At 46.8% G+C, this 15,016-nt stretch overlaps 1 protein-coding gene across 2 annotated transcripts in view; it reads left to right on the top strand.

Annotated features, from left to right (window-relative positions):
- Positions 1-15,016, top strand: part of KIAA0232 (KIAA0232 ortholog) — a 467,980-nt gene that overhangs the window by 179,762 nt on the left and 273,202 nt on the right. The window lies entirely within an intron of this gene.

The following is a 15,016-nucleotide window of genomic DNA, read 5'->3' on the forward strand; positions in this document are numbered from 1 at the left end:
TGATTCTAGACAAGAAAAACTACTCCCTGGACTTTTAGCAGGAGAAACACATTACTCTTATTAAAAACAAAATGCACCACATACATCCCCTCACAAATTAATAACTCACCTTTCAAATAGTTTTGTAGATTAAGAAGTATGTCAGCCACACACCAGAATTTCTTATACAGCATCTCTGCCATTCTTTAGTTTTCCTGAAAGCAGTACAATACAAAGTTTTCCTCTCATTCTGCACACATATACATGTAAATATCAAATCACATTGCTTCCCACATTAATTCAAAAGCAAACACACATTTCTATTGGTTACACATTTCAACCCTTTCCAATTGACATAAGTTTGAACCCTACACCCAATGTGGCTTCTGCCTGTTACCATAGTAACAGTTCATGGAACACTCAACTGAACACACAGGTCACAAGTTCAGCACACAGTGTTGCTAATCAAAACAGCAAGTGTGCTTGACTTTTCACTATACCAGCTTATCCTATATGATGATCTTTTCAAACAATTTTTGTTAACCAATAAATAACATGCTTTTAAAAAAGAGAAACATGCACCCTAGTTTTCAGACTAGAATGTTCTCAAACAGCCAATCATTTCTTTTCTTTTTTCAAAACTGTATCTTATCCACCATTTTAAAAAAATCTTAGTTTTCAAACTGCCATTTCTTTCACAGAGACCTTTCTGAGTGCATCCAGACCTCCTTTCAAGATGCTTAGAGTGTGGATTGTGGGACACAGCTATATTTTCTGGAGCCAAAGGTATGCAGAAAACAAAGGCATTGACAAAGACCTAGCTTTGCCAAATGTAGACATCAAATGGATTGGACAGAGAAGGTTAAAGTGGCACCAATTGATGCCATTGGTTAAATCCTTTTTACATCTCCAGCACCCTGACCTCATAATTGTACACTGTGGTGGCAATGACCTAGGCACTTTGACTGGGGTAGGTCTGGAAATGCTTATCAAGGACACCTTTGCAGAATTTGTCACTTTTCCCCCAAACTACCTTTGTCTATTCTAACATATGCCAAAGGCAGAAATGGAACTGGTCCAATCAATTTTGTCCACAGATTGAGAAAGCTAGGGAACATGTCAATAAATCTGTTTCTGCTTATCTCAAATTATAGAATGGGGTCCATTTACAACAACCATCTGCGTTTTAATATACAAGGCATCTATAGGAGATATGGTGTACATTTTACTGATGAGGGAAACGGAGTCTTCCTCAACAACTTTAGACTCTGTATAGGTACTTAGTTATAAGTACCAAAATCTCTCAATGAACACACCGGCTCTTTTTTAGAGCCACTCAAGATCGAAACACATAAGCTTGATGTTTAGCTCAAAAATATATATATTTTTTTTTTGCTTGGAATCACGCACCCGACGCGAGAGGAATCGTGCACCCAACGCGTACACACCAGGGGCTGCAAGCGGAATCGTGCACCCAACGCGATAGGACTCGTGCACCCAACGCGTGCCCACCAGGGGGCCGCGCTGGATGCGTGACTGCTAATCATACTGTTAAAAAAAAGAAAATAGCACCTATTACTCATTTCTATTCTCCCCGGGGACCCCATCCCCCGGGGCCTATATACAACGTTGGAGACCATGGGGGGAGCTCCAATGCCCCCACGGGCTCAGCCGGCTCCCCGCGTCCTTCGGGAGCCGGCATTGCTTTTCCACACGGGGTGCTGCTAACTTGCAGCTCCCCGTGTGAAAAAGCAATATGGTTTGCATTTTGAAAGAGACAGCAGGTTTCCTGCTGTCTTTCAAAATCCAAACCAAGTTTGCTATGACAGGGCGGGAGCCTCGAGTCACGCCCTGCCATAGCAAACAGCAGTGTCCCAGGGGTGGGCACCCCGAGACACTGCAGGAGCCAGCCTGGGGTGGCGGTCCCCAGGGCCATCGACGGCCCCCTCCCACAATATTGAAACCCCAGGGCTTGGAGGGGTCTTTGAGCACCCCCACCCATTTATTGCCCCCGGGATTTGCCCCCCAAACCCCCCCCCCCCCGGCAAATCTAGAGGGTCTATCCTGCCCCCTTTATCCACTGATTTCTTAAGCCTCGCTTCTACCGAGGCACAAAATGGCTGCCAACACTTCCTGGTTTGGAGTGTTTACAGTCAGGTAACAGCCAATTAGCATGCAGCTCGTGATCGGAAGGGTGCGTGCTGGGTGTGCATAGGGTGCGCAGATCCTCCGAGGACATAGATATATATTTGATCTTCTAAGCAACTACTGAACGGATTTACACCATTTAACCAAAAGGCACGAGTGTCAACCTTTCTGCCAAAATTGGTTTAATTCCGTTTGGGCTCTACCCGCGATCAACGGTCCCTATGGAAAATTGCATGGGGAAAACACGTTTTGGGACACCCCTTTTTTTCTCGGCCCCCGCTTGACGAATCACCCCGAGACTTTCAGGATAGGAGCGGGCCACGAGTTTTGAAAATTTTGCGAAGATTCGTCAACCCGCGCCAAAGTTATTCCAAATAGAATGTTGACGATTTCCTATGGATAATAGGTCCTAAGATTGACTATCTACTGGTTTTATATTTATTTATTTTTATATATATATATATATATATATATATATATATATATATATATATATATATATATATATATATATAGCCCCCCCCCACCCCCCCGGTCCAATTCCAAAAAGAGAAGATGTTGTATTGGATTCTTCTCTTTATGGTATCAGACACCCTCCGATTCCAGGCGCTGTGGAGACTCCTCAATGTTACGGACTATGACATATTACAGTCTCCAGCAGAGCACACATTTTTTTTTGTCAAACGCAGAGGCAATTCTGGCCAAGCCCATTCTTAAGTTGGCATTGACATCTTGATTGATAAATGCATTCACAATTGCTATGCAAGATTAAATTTAACAATGCATAAAATAGCACAAATGCAACGCCCTTCTCTCAAGAAGATGGCTACGTTAACCTACTCAGAAAACATTCCATTATTTGACATTTGCAGAGCAGCAACGTTAACTCGGACACACTGAGCAATTGTGTGGTTATACCAGCCAGGTAAAAAATGCAAAATATTTAGGAATTTCTAAATGGATATGCTGTCATATTCTACAACTTTCTCCAAGCTACCTGCAGCATTTGTGTGATAGATCCATATACTGTGCACAAATGGAACAAGTTATTTACATTTGAAAATCCATTCTTTTTTTTGTCTTCAGAATCGCTTGTTTCTCAATGTAGGCAGGAAAGTATCCAAACACCAATATGGAGATTTATGCAAATCTACAAACCCCTTTTTCGAACGGTGAAAACATAAACATAATCTGGAGCGAAGTCTAAGCTTTTCTGTGTGGTTGGGTTTTAGCTACTAAAGCACTAACAGTCAAAACTGATTGAAGGTGTTGTAAAGTGAGTTCTGGGTTTCTGATGTCAGTCATGACCTGTTTTAAAATGTACAAGTCTATTCAGGAGACCCATGATGGGGACTTTGTCAGAGATAAAAGATGTTTTCTAATGTTTAGATAGTCAAAAGAAGTTGGATTTAACTTTATTCCATTTCACTGCAAATAATGGTAATTCTGATAGTCTCCTAACCACTGATTCTTCACCTTGTGAATTTCTTCAGGAACCAGGGTGGGTCCAGTAACTTTTCAACAATTACCTCACATGTCCACAGGTCGCATCGTGCATTTCCGCATTGGATCCTCCTCACTCTGGATAGGACATCAGGCCCCCATTATTGAGCCACTTCTGTGCACTGATGTCAGTTCCTTCATTTCTGTATCTTGCTACACTGATCGGAAGCTAACAGTGCCACTGGTCCATGCTAAGAACCCTTATTACCTTAAAATGAGGTCCGAGGCGAAAACAAGATCTTACCTTCCATTAATTAGACCAGTGGCGAGAAGACTTTGGCTTGCCCTTGGAGACGCAGACTTTTTGCACAGGCATCCCACCCAATGGAGCTTGGTTGTACAGGCATCGTCCAGTCGCCTAGACCCTAATACTTTTTCTACCACTCCACCCAACAGGAAGTCCATTTGCAAAACAGGTGTTCTCTAGTACGAGTCTCACCTAAGGTCCGTTAATATCTCATGCTTCCTAGGCAGGTACCCACGTATGTTGTGGGACAGGATGGCAGACGTTTTGCCAGCTGTCCCGGAAGATATTAGACTGACCTTGCAGCAGCTAATCTTGGATGGTCAAGACTCTGCAAAGTACCTAGTCCGGTCTGGAATACATTTGAAGGCTTGGATGTGCAACAGTCCTTTATGGACATGCCCTTTGATGGCTCAGAATATTTTGGAGCGAAGGCCGTCTAGACACTAACGATTTAAAGAGAACAAAGGCCACTTCCTGTTATCTGGGACTAACTTAACCATTTTGGCAGTTTTTCCAACAGCAGTGCTACTTCCTTGGCTTCTGCCACAACAGTGACTACTCTGAGCGTGGCTAGCTGGAGATGATCTACGAGCACTCTGTGCCTAATCTTCACGATTAACGGACCAAATAAGACGGCTTTGAGGCGAACGCCCATACTAATTGCTGTAGTTCCTTGATGTCTCTGAGTGCATGACGCCAGAGATGGTTTTAGAGCACGCTGTGCCCACCCCTGATTGATTTATCTTCTATACATTTACGAGCAACTTATAAGCTCCAGGAGGAAGCAAGTCAATAGCCTCCCACTCATACATTGGATTCCATTTGGAACCTTATCCACACGGCTATACACAGGCTATCTTGTTCTTGTCCTGAGGCAGACCCACGTTTGCTTACATTTACGACATATAATCAAGGGTCGAAACATCGATGCATAAATAGAAGCACAAAATTCCAATTTGACCGGGACAAATAGAACTGGAATATTATTCCATTTCATCTTGAGAAAAGAAACGTGTTCTTACTCTGTGCCTAAATGTAAATGATTTAGTGTAAATAGTCCTTTGCACTCAATGTAATATATTGTGATTTATGTATAATACACTTCACCTCACTTTCGCACTAGATACTATGTGTATATGGCCTGTTTCATGTTGATACATGATTTATGCCATTTAAAATTTAAATATGCTACATAATAACACAATTAGTTTGTGCCATTTATTTTGAATATGTGTTTAGACAGATGTATATATAACATTTACTGAAATCCCACGGTAGAAGGGGATAAAGAATACCACTGTTCCTTTCATTATAATCGTCCCAGGTTCTGCACATTACTGGGTATCCCCATTGATGAATACTGTCTTTCAAGGCTTCAGCAGGGGATATCACCAGAGACCTCACCAATAAGTGCCTCAGCTGCAACAGGCATCCCAGGCGGGGAGCAGACCTACAGCTTCCAGGGCCCTGGCCAACTGCGTACAGCCCTGACCAACAGGATACAGAGCCCCAGGGACAACATGTTACCCTACCCCAACGCTTCTGCAAAACCACTTTAGAATTTCTTTGGCGCAACACGATTGGCTAGTGGGAGTTAGTCACCTTTTACCTATGTCGGAGCATCACGTTAGGCCAATGAGTTCTCCAGATTGTGGAGCATGGGTATTAATAATCCCCTCCCCCCTCGTTTCCACAACCTCTATTTCAATCCATCCCGTCCCAGAGGATGGATGACAAACCCTCATAAATAAAATTCTTTTATTTTTAAAAAATCCTATAACATTGATATACACATTAAAATGAAATCAATAAAATATAGGGTAGGGCCCTTGCCTCCAACACTTACCGTAGTAATCGTTGTAATGGCATATGCGTTGTAATGGCATATGCGTCTTAAAGGATGCAATGCCTGCTTTGTAATGGATGTTTCCCCTTCTAAATATACCACCCACACCACAACACCTCCCGGATGACCACTTGTCCGTACTCCGTGGACAAGTTCAGTCTCTCTTGGCCATGGGAGAAATAAAGAGGGTGCCAGCATAGGAGATCGGGACTGGTTTCTGCTCCCACTACTTTCTGGTGCCGAAGAAGGATGGAGGCCCATCCTAGACTTTTCATCCTAGCCTGGCTAGGCTAGCCCAAGTGCTGTTTGCGACTGTAACCCGTAGACTGGATGGAAGTGCTAGACTTACAGGACGCATACTTTCACATATCTGTTTGCTGCCTCACAGGTATTACCTGCGTTACCTACAGTTTCAGGTAGGCAATGAGGAAGTTCTCTGTGCTCCCATTCAGCCATACTAGTGCACCTCAGGTGTTCACCAAGGTGATAGTGGTAGTCGCACACCATCTGCTGAGAGGTTAGGAATACTAGTCCTCCCATGCCTCCATGACTGGCTACTGAAGGCGGGCTCACTTCAAACAGTTGTAGGCCACTTGCCGTCTACGGCCAACCTGTTGACTTTGTTTGTTTTTTCCATCAACATGGCGGAGTCGCGCATAAATTAGAGAGAGGACTTTTCCAAGCCATCTTGCCACCTCATGTCCCGGACATTCGAAATATGTTCCTGATGTAATGAGTGCAGATTGTCACAGACAACACAATCACCATGTGGCGTTGCAACAAACAGGCAATATGGGGTTGTGGGCTCTGTGCCAGGGAGTTTTGCGTCTCTGGTAGTGGCTGAACACTCTCTGCATTTTTCCAACTGCCCAGCACCTGGCATGATTTTTAAACATCCGGTCGGACCAACTAAGCAGACATTGCCCCTGACTATCCGTTCATAAATGACAATTACACACTAAGGTGGCACAGGGCATCTTTCAGAAATGAAGAACCCTGACTCGATCTGTTTGCCATTGCAGAGAACGCACGTTGGAGTTCCCAAAGCAGTCCTCCCTTGGATATGCCTTACGTACATCCACAAAATCAGTTCATGCAGGATGCTGTGAGGTGTTTTTTGCTTGGTGTTCCTCCCAAACATCCAACTCCTGAAGGCAGAGTTATCAGATATTCTTCTTGTATCCAGCTCAGCAAGACCTTGCTGTGGCAGTAATAAAAAGTTACCTTTTAGGCCTTCCAACATTTCCCTAATCAACAGTTGATTTTTAAGTCACTTGTTGTGATGTGTTTTTGAAAGAGCTATTCCGCATGTTCCCACCAACACTGTGATGCCACAATGGGACCTTCATTTGGTATTCATCTACCTGATGTGCACTCCTTTCAAACCCATACTAAGTTATCTTCCCTTCCTACCATCAAGACCGCATTTCTATTTGCCATAACATTGGCCAGACGAGTGAATGAACTACAGGCTTTGTTAGTTCCACTATATATCTTTCTTTCAGTACAAATTAGTCCTTGTAACAAAAAGCGGAATTCCTGCCCAAGATAGTAACACGCTTCCACATAGGGCAGTCCATCACTTTGCCAGTTTTCTGTGCACCGCCTCACCTCTCCAGCCTAGAAGAAAGGCTCCACTGCCTTGTCGCTAAGAGTGAGCTTAGCTTCTATGTGGCCTTAATGAGAGACTACAGACAGGATGATCAACTTCTGCAGTTTGTCTGCAGCTAAGAAATGCAAAGCCGTGCAAAAGAGGACCAAAAGAGACGCCTACGGGTATTCGTTCGCGCTTTATAAATGCCAAAAATTAAATTAAATTAAATTAAATCTCTGGATGGATTGTAGTATGCTTCTGCAGTAGGGGAATCTCTGTGTATAGTACTCATCTATGAATAGTCCCGCCCATGTTCGTGGACCCCGGAGCAATAAAAATAGTCTCTTAAGTTGTCCACTTCTGCAGTCCTGCATAGACACTTAAGAGAAAATCAAAGACAAATAATGCAGCCTGACATTAACAAGGCTACACTGGCCAGCACTTCATCCTGAAATGACAAAAAAGATAATTAAATTGACACAGTTTGCTAAGTTTCACACCAAGAGAAACTCCCCTTCACAAAAATCCTTTGTCATGATAGAGAGGAAGGGTTGGACAGACATGACCCATAGGCTGCCATTATGTGTCTGGAAAAGGGATACCGTGCCTTTAAGGAACCCTCTAGAGACCCTCAGTATCCCATGATGCACAGCCAAAGGCAAGTTACTTTCAGTTCTTTTTTCCGGCTCCTGCTAGCAGGACCCTGGAGCATTGAGCTCTACCTTTATTGGTATTTCTTCAATTTTTGTAGCTTTTTTGATAGTTTTAGAGTTTCATTCGACGTCTGGGGCCATTATCTTCCATTTGCTGTCCTTTTTGGCCAGCTAAGCCACTTCCTTTTTGTCAAAATGCCAGCTCTATTTGACAAGTGCCTTGAGTGTGGCAGGAAGAAGGCCAAGTCAGACTCCCACAGGGTTTGCATACTCTGTCTTCCATCTTCTCATGTTCCTGACTCCTGTGTCATCTGCAAGTCATTCTCCAGGAGGACCCTGCGTGACAGGGAGAAGATTCGTCTTCAAGGCCTGGAGCAGAGACGACATCAGAATGCAGGTGGGGCCTCTGGGCATGGAGGGAACCTTTCATCTTCCACTTCCCGTGCTTCGGCCTCTGGGGGGCTCCCCAGTCACGAGAAGGCCCAGAAACGGTCCCGGCCGACGTCGATGGCTATGATGACGTTGACGTCTATGGCTACGACGTCGAAAGGTATGACTACGATATGCTCCCCGTCGACCTAGGGCTCTGGGTCTAAACAGCGTCGACGTTCGGCGTCAGGGGAAAGGACGTCGAGACCTCGGACGAGGTCGACGTCAAGGACATCACAGACGACGTCGAGACATCATCATCGTCGATCTGAGTCCCGAAGACATCAGCGCTCGCCGTCGAGGTGACACCGCCGTACGCCGTCGACGCGCAAGTCGCCGTCGAGGAGATCTTTGCCGTCGAGGAGCAAGTCGAGGTCACAAAGGAAGTCGAGGTCACAAAGGAAGTCGAGGTCACAAAGGAAGTCGAGGTAGAGTAGAAAGTCGACGTCGAGTAGCCTGTCACACTCTGTGGTCAGCATTTCCACATCTGACAGTCCTAGGTCAAGGCAGCACCGGCAGGGGATACTGCCTCCAGAGCACCCTCTTCAAGGCCTGCCCGCAAGAGGAGGAGAGTGATTCATACCTCGGACTCGGAATTCACCATCTAGGTCTCCGGAAACAACCCAGCCTGTGGTCCCTAGTCTGTCGCCTCCACGGCCTCGGACGGCGACACCTCCTCCGCCACCTCCTCCTCCTGTTCCTCCTCTGCCTCCTCCGCCACCTCTGGCTCCGCCTCCGCCTCCGCCTCAGCAGCCTGTGCCAGTGATTCCGACTGTGCCTAGAAGGCTGAGATCTCGCTGCCGGTTGGGGCATCGCTCTCGTAGCCGGCACAGATCTTCTACCAGGTCTCGACATCGTCACCGCCGTGAGAGGTCACACTCCAGGTACCCTAGGGACACGTATTCCTCTAGTGGTGGAAGATACTCTCCGACCTTGTCAGACTCTCCTCCTACGAGGGTATCACTGGTCGATGACATCGCCACGTTTCAAGATGTGCTGTTGAGGAGCGGCTAAACTGGGGATCGCACTGGCTGTGCCTGCCCCGTCCACTTCTGTCATCTTCGAGACGCTACAACGGAAGCAACTCTCTCGTCCTCTGCTTCCTCTAGTGCCCGGTTTGGAGGAACCGGCTATGGAACTGTTCCTGACGCCTGCCTCTGTGAAGTCTGCCCCATCACGGCTTCAAAAGAAGTACAGGCCCCCGGACTCTGACCCCGCATTCCTGCGAACGGATCCACCTCCGGACTCGGTTATAGTGGCGGCAGCTAAGAAACGGCACTCTACGGCTCCATCGTCCACTGTACCACCAGACAAAGAAAGCCACAGACTGGATTCGGCGGGGAGGAAGGTCTGCAGTAGAGCAGCCACTTCCGTGAAGGCAGCAAGCTCGACTGCCCTCTTGGGCCGCTATGACCGCTCCTTATGGGAGTCTCTCCAGCAATTTCTTTAACTCCTCCCTAGGAGCAAGCGTGAGGACTTTCAGGAGATTCTTAATGAGGGCATGATGGTGTCAAATCAGATCACCCTGCGGCAGCAGACACCTCTCTCCTGGCAGCCCATGAATACTGTCACGGTGTGACTCTGAGGCGGCACTCCTGGTTAAGGCTTACCTCCCTGAAACCGGAGGCACAGCAGCGAATTGATAATCTGCCCTTTTCGGGTTCCACGCTCTTCGGTGCCCATGCAGACGAGGAAATGGCTCGCGTGAAGGCGGAAGTTGAGACACTCAAGGCTGTTGGCTTGGAGAAACCCAAAGAACAGCGTAAAACTTTCCACCCCTACCAGCGACGCTATTCTTCCCAGCGGTTCCTACACGGGCAGTGTCGTCAGGCTGAACAGCAGCAGCAGCAGTTTCAGCTGCAGCCTTTTCAGAGACGTCAAAGGGGCAGAGGCAACCAACAGTCCACATCAGGGAAAAAGGGCCCGGCTGGGTCTAAACCCTGAGGGATTACTTCCCCCTATTCTGTTACCCACTCCGGTGGGGGGAAGCATTCAGAACTACCTGGCAGAGTGGAGAAAAATTACTCAGGACAAGTGGGTGCTGAATATTGTGTGCAATGTATAGTCTATGCTTTATCAGCCCTCCTCCAGCTATTCCACCAGTTCGCTCACAATACCTGCTATGCGAACTCCAAGCGGAGGCCGATACCCTGTTAAGAAAATGGGCGATAGAGCTTGTTCCTCCATCTCTGAGAAGAAAGGGTCTATACTCGAGGTTCTTTCTTGTGCGGAAAAAGGACAAAAACGAGTTCAGGCCCATTCTGAATTTGCGGCAAGCAAACAAATGGATTCGCAGAGAAAAGTTCCATATGCTGTCCCTGCACCAGATTTATCCTCAGCTGCATCAAGGAGACTGGCTCTGCGCCATAGATCTGCAGGACGCGTACTTCCATGTCCCCATTGCCCAGAAGCATTGGAAGTTCCTGCGTTTCCTGGTCGGCACCAACCACTATCAGTATACAGTACTTCCGTTCGGCCTGAAGTCTGCTCCCAGGACTTTTTCAAAGTGCATGGCGGTGGTGGCAGCGCACCTGAGAAAGAACAATGTGTTTGTTTACCCGTACCTGGACGACTGGCTGATCAAAGCATCCACGTTCCAGGAGGCGCAACTACATTTCAACAGGACGGCTGCTCTGTTGAACTAATTGGGTCTGCACATCAACATATCCAAATCTGTCCCGACTCCTGTTCAGTGTCTGCAGTACTTGGGAGCCTCCATCAATACTCTCAAGGCAAGCGTGTGTCCTTCGGAGGAGCGACGCTTATCGATCCTTCGGAAAGCTCAGACTCTCATGTCCGTTCCATCACCGACGGGGAGGACGGTCTCCTCTCTCCTGGGGTTGATGGCCTCTTGTATCTTTCTCACTCCACATTAACGCCTCCACATGAGGCCGTTGTAGGAATGTCTGGAGGATCGGTGGGACCAGAGGCGAGGGAGCTGGAAGGACAGGATCCAACTGTCTCAACACGCTCTACAATCCCTGAAGTGGTGGTGTTCACTGGAGAATCTCCTCAAAGGGATTCCATTCCACAAGGAGATACCGACTCAGACCATTGTGACAGATGCGTCTCTCCAGGGCTGGGGAGCGCATTCGGACCACCTTCAAATCCAAGGCACGTTGTCTCAGACAGAATCCACGTATCACATCAATTTTCTGGAACTCAGAGCTGTTCATCTGGTGCTGAAAGCCTTCCACCCGTCCTTTCGGACCAATTCCCTGCTTGTACAGACGGACAACACAACAACGATGTATTACCTCAACAAGCAGGGGGGCTCAAGATCGCACACACGGTCTCTGGAAGCTCAAGCGATCTGGAAATGGCTGTTGGCCATGGGACTGAAGATAACGGTGACCTATCTGCCAGGTGTACAGAATTCTCAGGCAGACGCTCTCAGCAGGCTTGTTCAAGAAAACCACGAGTGGGTTTTAAACGACGATGTGTTAAGAGACATCTTCGCAAGATGGGGTACTTCAGACATCGATCTGTTTGACACCGCTGAAAACAGCAAATGCCGAGACTTCGCCTCCAGGTTTTACCAACCGGGAACGCTGGAGAATGCACTGTGGATAAACTGGTCGAGCAGCTTTCTCTACGCTTTTCCGCCCATTCCCCTGATCCTGATAGTGTTGATCAAGCTGTCCTAGTCACGGGCCAGAATGATCCTCATTGCTCCGGAATGGCCTTGGCAGTGGTGGTTCACCGACCTACTACACCGGTCTCTCCTGCCGCATCTTCAGCTTCCATGTTGGCCAGACCTTCTCACGAAGTTCGGAGGGCAGATGGTGCATCCCAAACTCTCGTCGTTGAGTTTGGCAGCATGGCTCCTGAACTAGTGCAGTATGGACATTTAAATCTTCCAGAGAGCTGCATGGAGATACTAAAAGAGGCAAAGAGACCGTCTACGAGGACTTCCTACGCATACAAATGGAAGAGATTCTGCATTTGGTGTGCCTCTAAAGATGCTGATCCTACATCCTGCAAGGAGGATGTCATCCTTCCGTACTTGCTGTATTTGGCTCAATCTGGCCTTAATTTTCATTCTTTTAAGATTCACCTTGCAGCTTTAACTGCGTATAGGAAATGCCCTTCACAAACTTCCTTTTTCCAAATCTCTGTCATCAAAGATTTTCTGGAAGGTCTGAAGGTGTTTCCTCCCATTAGGCGTCCTTCGCCTCCGTGGGAGCTTAATGTGGTGCTGTCCAGATTGATGAAGGAGCCTTTTGAGTCTATTCATAAGGTTTCTTTACAGCATTTATCCTGGAAGGCAGCTTTCCTTGTAGCTATAACATCGGCTCGCAGGGTGAGTGAGATCCAGGCCCTGCGCTGCCAAGAGCCCTATACTGTGTTTCATGCATCTAAGGTTGTCATGAGGACTCACCCGAAGTTTCTCTCTAAGGTGATATCTGATTTTCATGTCAATCAAACGATCTCTTTACTAACGTTTTTTTCCACATCCTTCCTCTCCGGCGGAGAGGTCCTTTCATTCACTTCATGTGAGACGGGTATTAAAATTCTACTTAGATAAGACAAAGGAGATTCGTAGATCGGATCAGTTATTTGTTAATTATGGTTCGGTCAGGACTGGTCTTGCCACCTCTAAACAGTCAATTTCTAGGTGGATTGTGTCCTGTATCCAGTTGTGTTACCAGAAAGCTAACAAGTCTCTAGGGGGTAAGCCTAAGGCTCACTCTACCAGGGGCAAAGCGGCTACTGCGGCTTTGCTGCGTAATGTTCTCATTGCCAACAGCAGTGCGCTGCCACTTGGAAGTCCGTCCATACCTTTGCTAAGTATTACTGCTTGGACTCTGATGCCAAGGCAGATGTGCAGGTTGGGCAGGCTTCGCTGAGAAATTTATTTGCACAGTAGTGATTCTATATGTTTCTTCCACCGCTGGGTTTGGATTGTTTGGGATGGGCTTGCCATTCTATTCACAGATTGACTATACACAGAGATCCCCTACTACAGAAGGAGTAGTTTCTTACCTGTAACTCCAGTTCTGTAGTAGGGGTATCTCTGTTATAGTCATAAGCGACCTGCCCTCCTCCCCAGTGGATGAAACGACGACATCATGAATGCTACAGGCCTGGCTTTATACACCTTCAAAAAGAACTGAAAGTAACTTGTCTTTGGCTGTGCATCATGGGATACCGAGAGTCTCTAGAGGGTTCCTTAAAGGCACGGTATCCCTTTTCCAGACACATAATGGCAGCCTATGGGGCTTGTCTGTCCAACCCTTCCTCTCTATCTTGACAAAGGATTTTTGTGAAGGGGACTTTCTCTTGGTGTGAAACTTAGCAAAATGTGTAAATTTAAATATTATTTGGCTATCTTTTTTGTCACTTCAGGATGAAGTGCTGGCCAGTGTAGCCTTGTTAATGTCAGGCTGCATTATTTGTCTTTGATTTTCTTAATTGGCTATGCAGGACTGCAGAAGAGGACAACTTAAGAGACTATTTCTATTGCTCCTGGGTCCATGCACATGGGCGGGACTATTCACAGATTATGACTATAACAGAGATACACCTACTACAGAACTGGAGTTATAGGTAAGAAACTACTCCATCCAGATCGGTCATGGGTTTACCAAGAAACAGCCCCAAGAAGACTTGCCTGTTCCCTCTACCAGAGTAACTTTGGAGCATCGCTACCCTGAAGTGGTCAAGGGGATTGTGTCTCCATGACCTGGAGAGCTGTGCTGACAGGAGCTTAGTCTGCTGGCAGGGTTTCCCAAGCCGGACATGTCAAAGGTCCTCTAGGTTATGGTGTGAGCACAAGGTTAACAACCCTGTCCCATAAACAAAAAAAAAAAGCATTTGTTACAGAAACCGAAGTAAGTACCACTAATTCTTCTAGGCACGAGACGTGCATGATTGCCAGTAGTCAAAACCGCAAGGAAACTACTGACAGGATGACAGAGGTTCTGAGTACCAAGTGCAAGAACAGAATCTGGTTCTGAAATGTACGGACTGTATATGACACTGGAAAGGTGGCTCAAGTAACATCTGAGATGAGATGCTACAACCTACACATCTTGAGTCTCCGCAAAAGTAAGTGGACTGACCTACGTCAGCGAAGGCTTCTTCTACCACTGTGCTGGCGCGTTGTGTGCCAGTTCTGAACATTAGCAACAAAAAAAAACAATTGATGGACGGAATCATGAAGAAATCAAACATTCCCTCACAGATCTGGGTTTAATCCATAGTTTTTTGCTCACCATGCCACCCCACTTTGGACCCAGCCATATGTAAATCAGTCTTGGCACTGCTCCCCATGAGAAGTCCAGCCCGAACTGCCAGGTTAGGTCGTTCCTGGATTGGAAACCATCCTCCTGGGAGCAGTTTCAGGGTATTACGGCTCGTCAGCCAGGCTAACTTAAATCCAGTGGCACAGTGAGCACCGTACCCAGTTCTGGGCATACCCGTCCCACTTTGGGCGACAAAAGCAAAAAGAACAAATAATGGACGGAATGCTGAACAAGTCAATCATTTCCACTCCCTCCCCCCCCCACGTCACAGATCTGAGTGTAATCCAATGTTTTTTTGCTCACCACACCACCTCTGTTTGGACATAGTCATATGCAAATCAGTCTTGACAATGGCCCCCATGGGAACAG

The sequence above is a fragment of the Triturus cristatus genome, chromosome 2_2, assembly GCF_964204655.1.
Source record: "Triturus cristatus chromosome 2_2, aTriCri1.1, whole genome shotgun sequence".
NCBI classification, from domain to species: domain Eukaryota; kingdom Metazoa; phylum Chordata; class Amphibia; order Caudata; family Salamandridae; genus Triturus; species Triturus cristatus.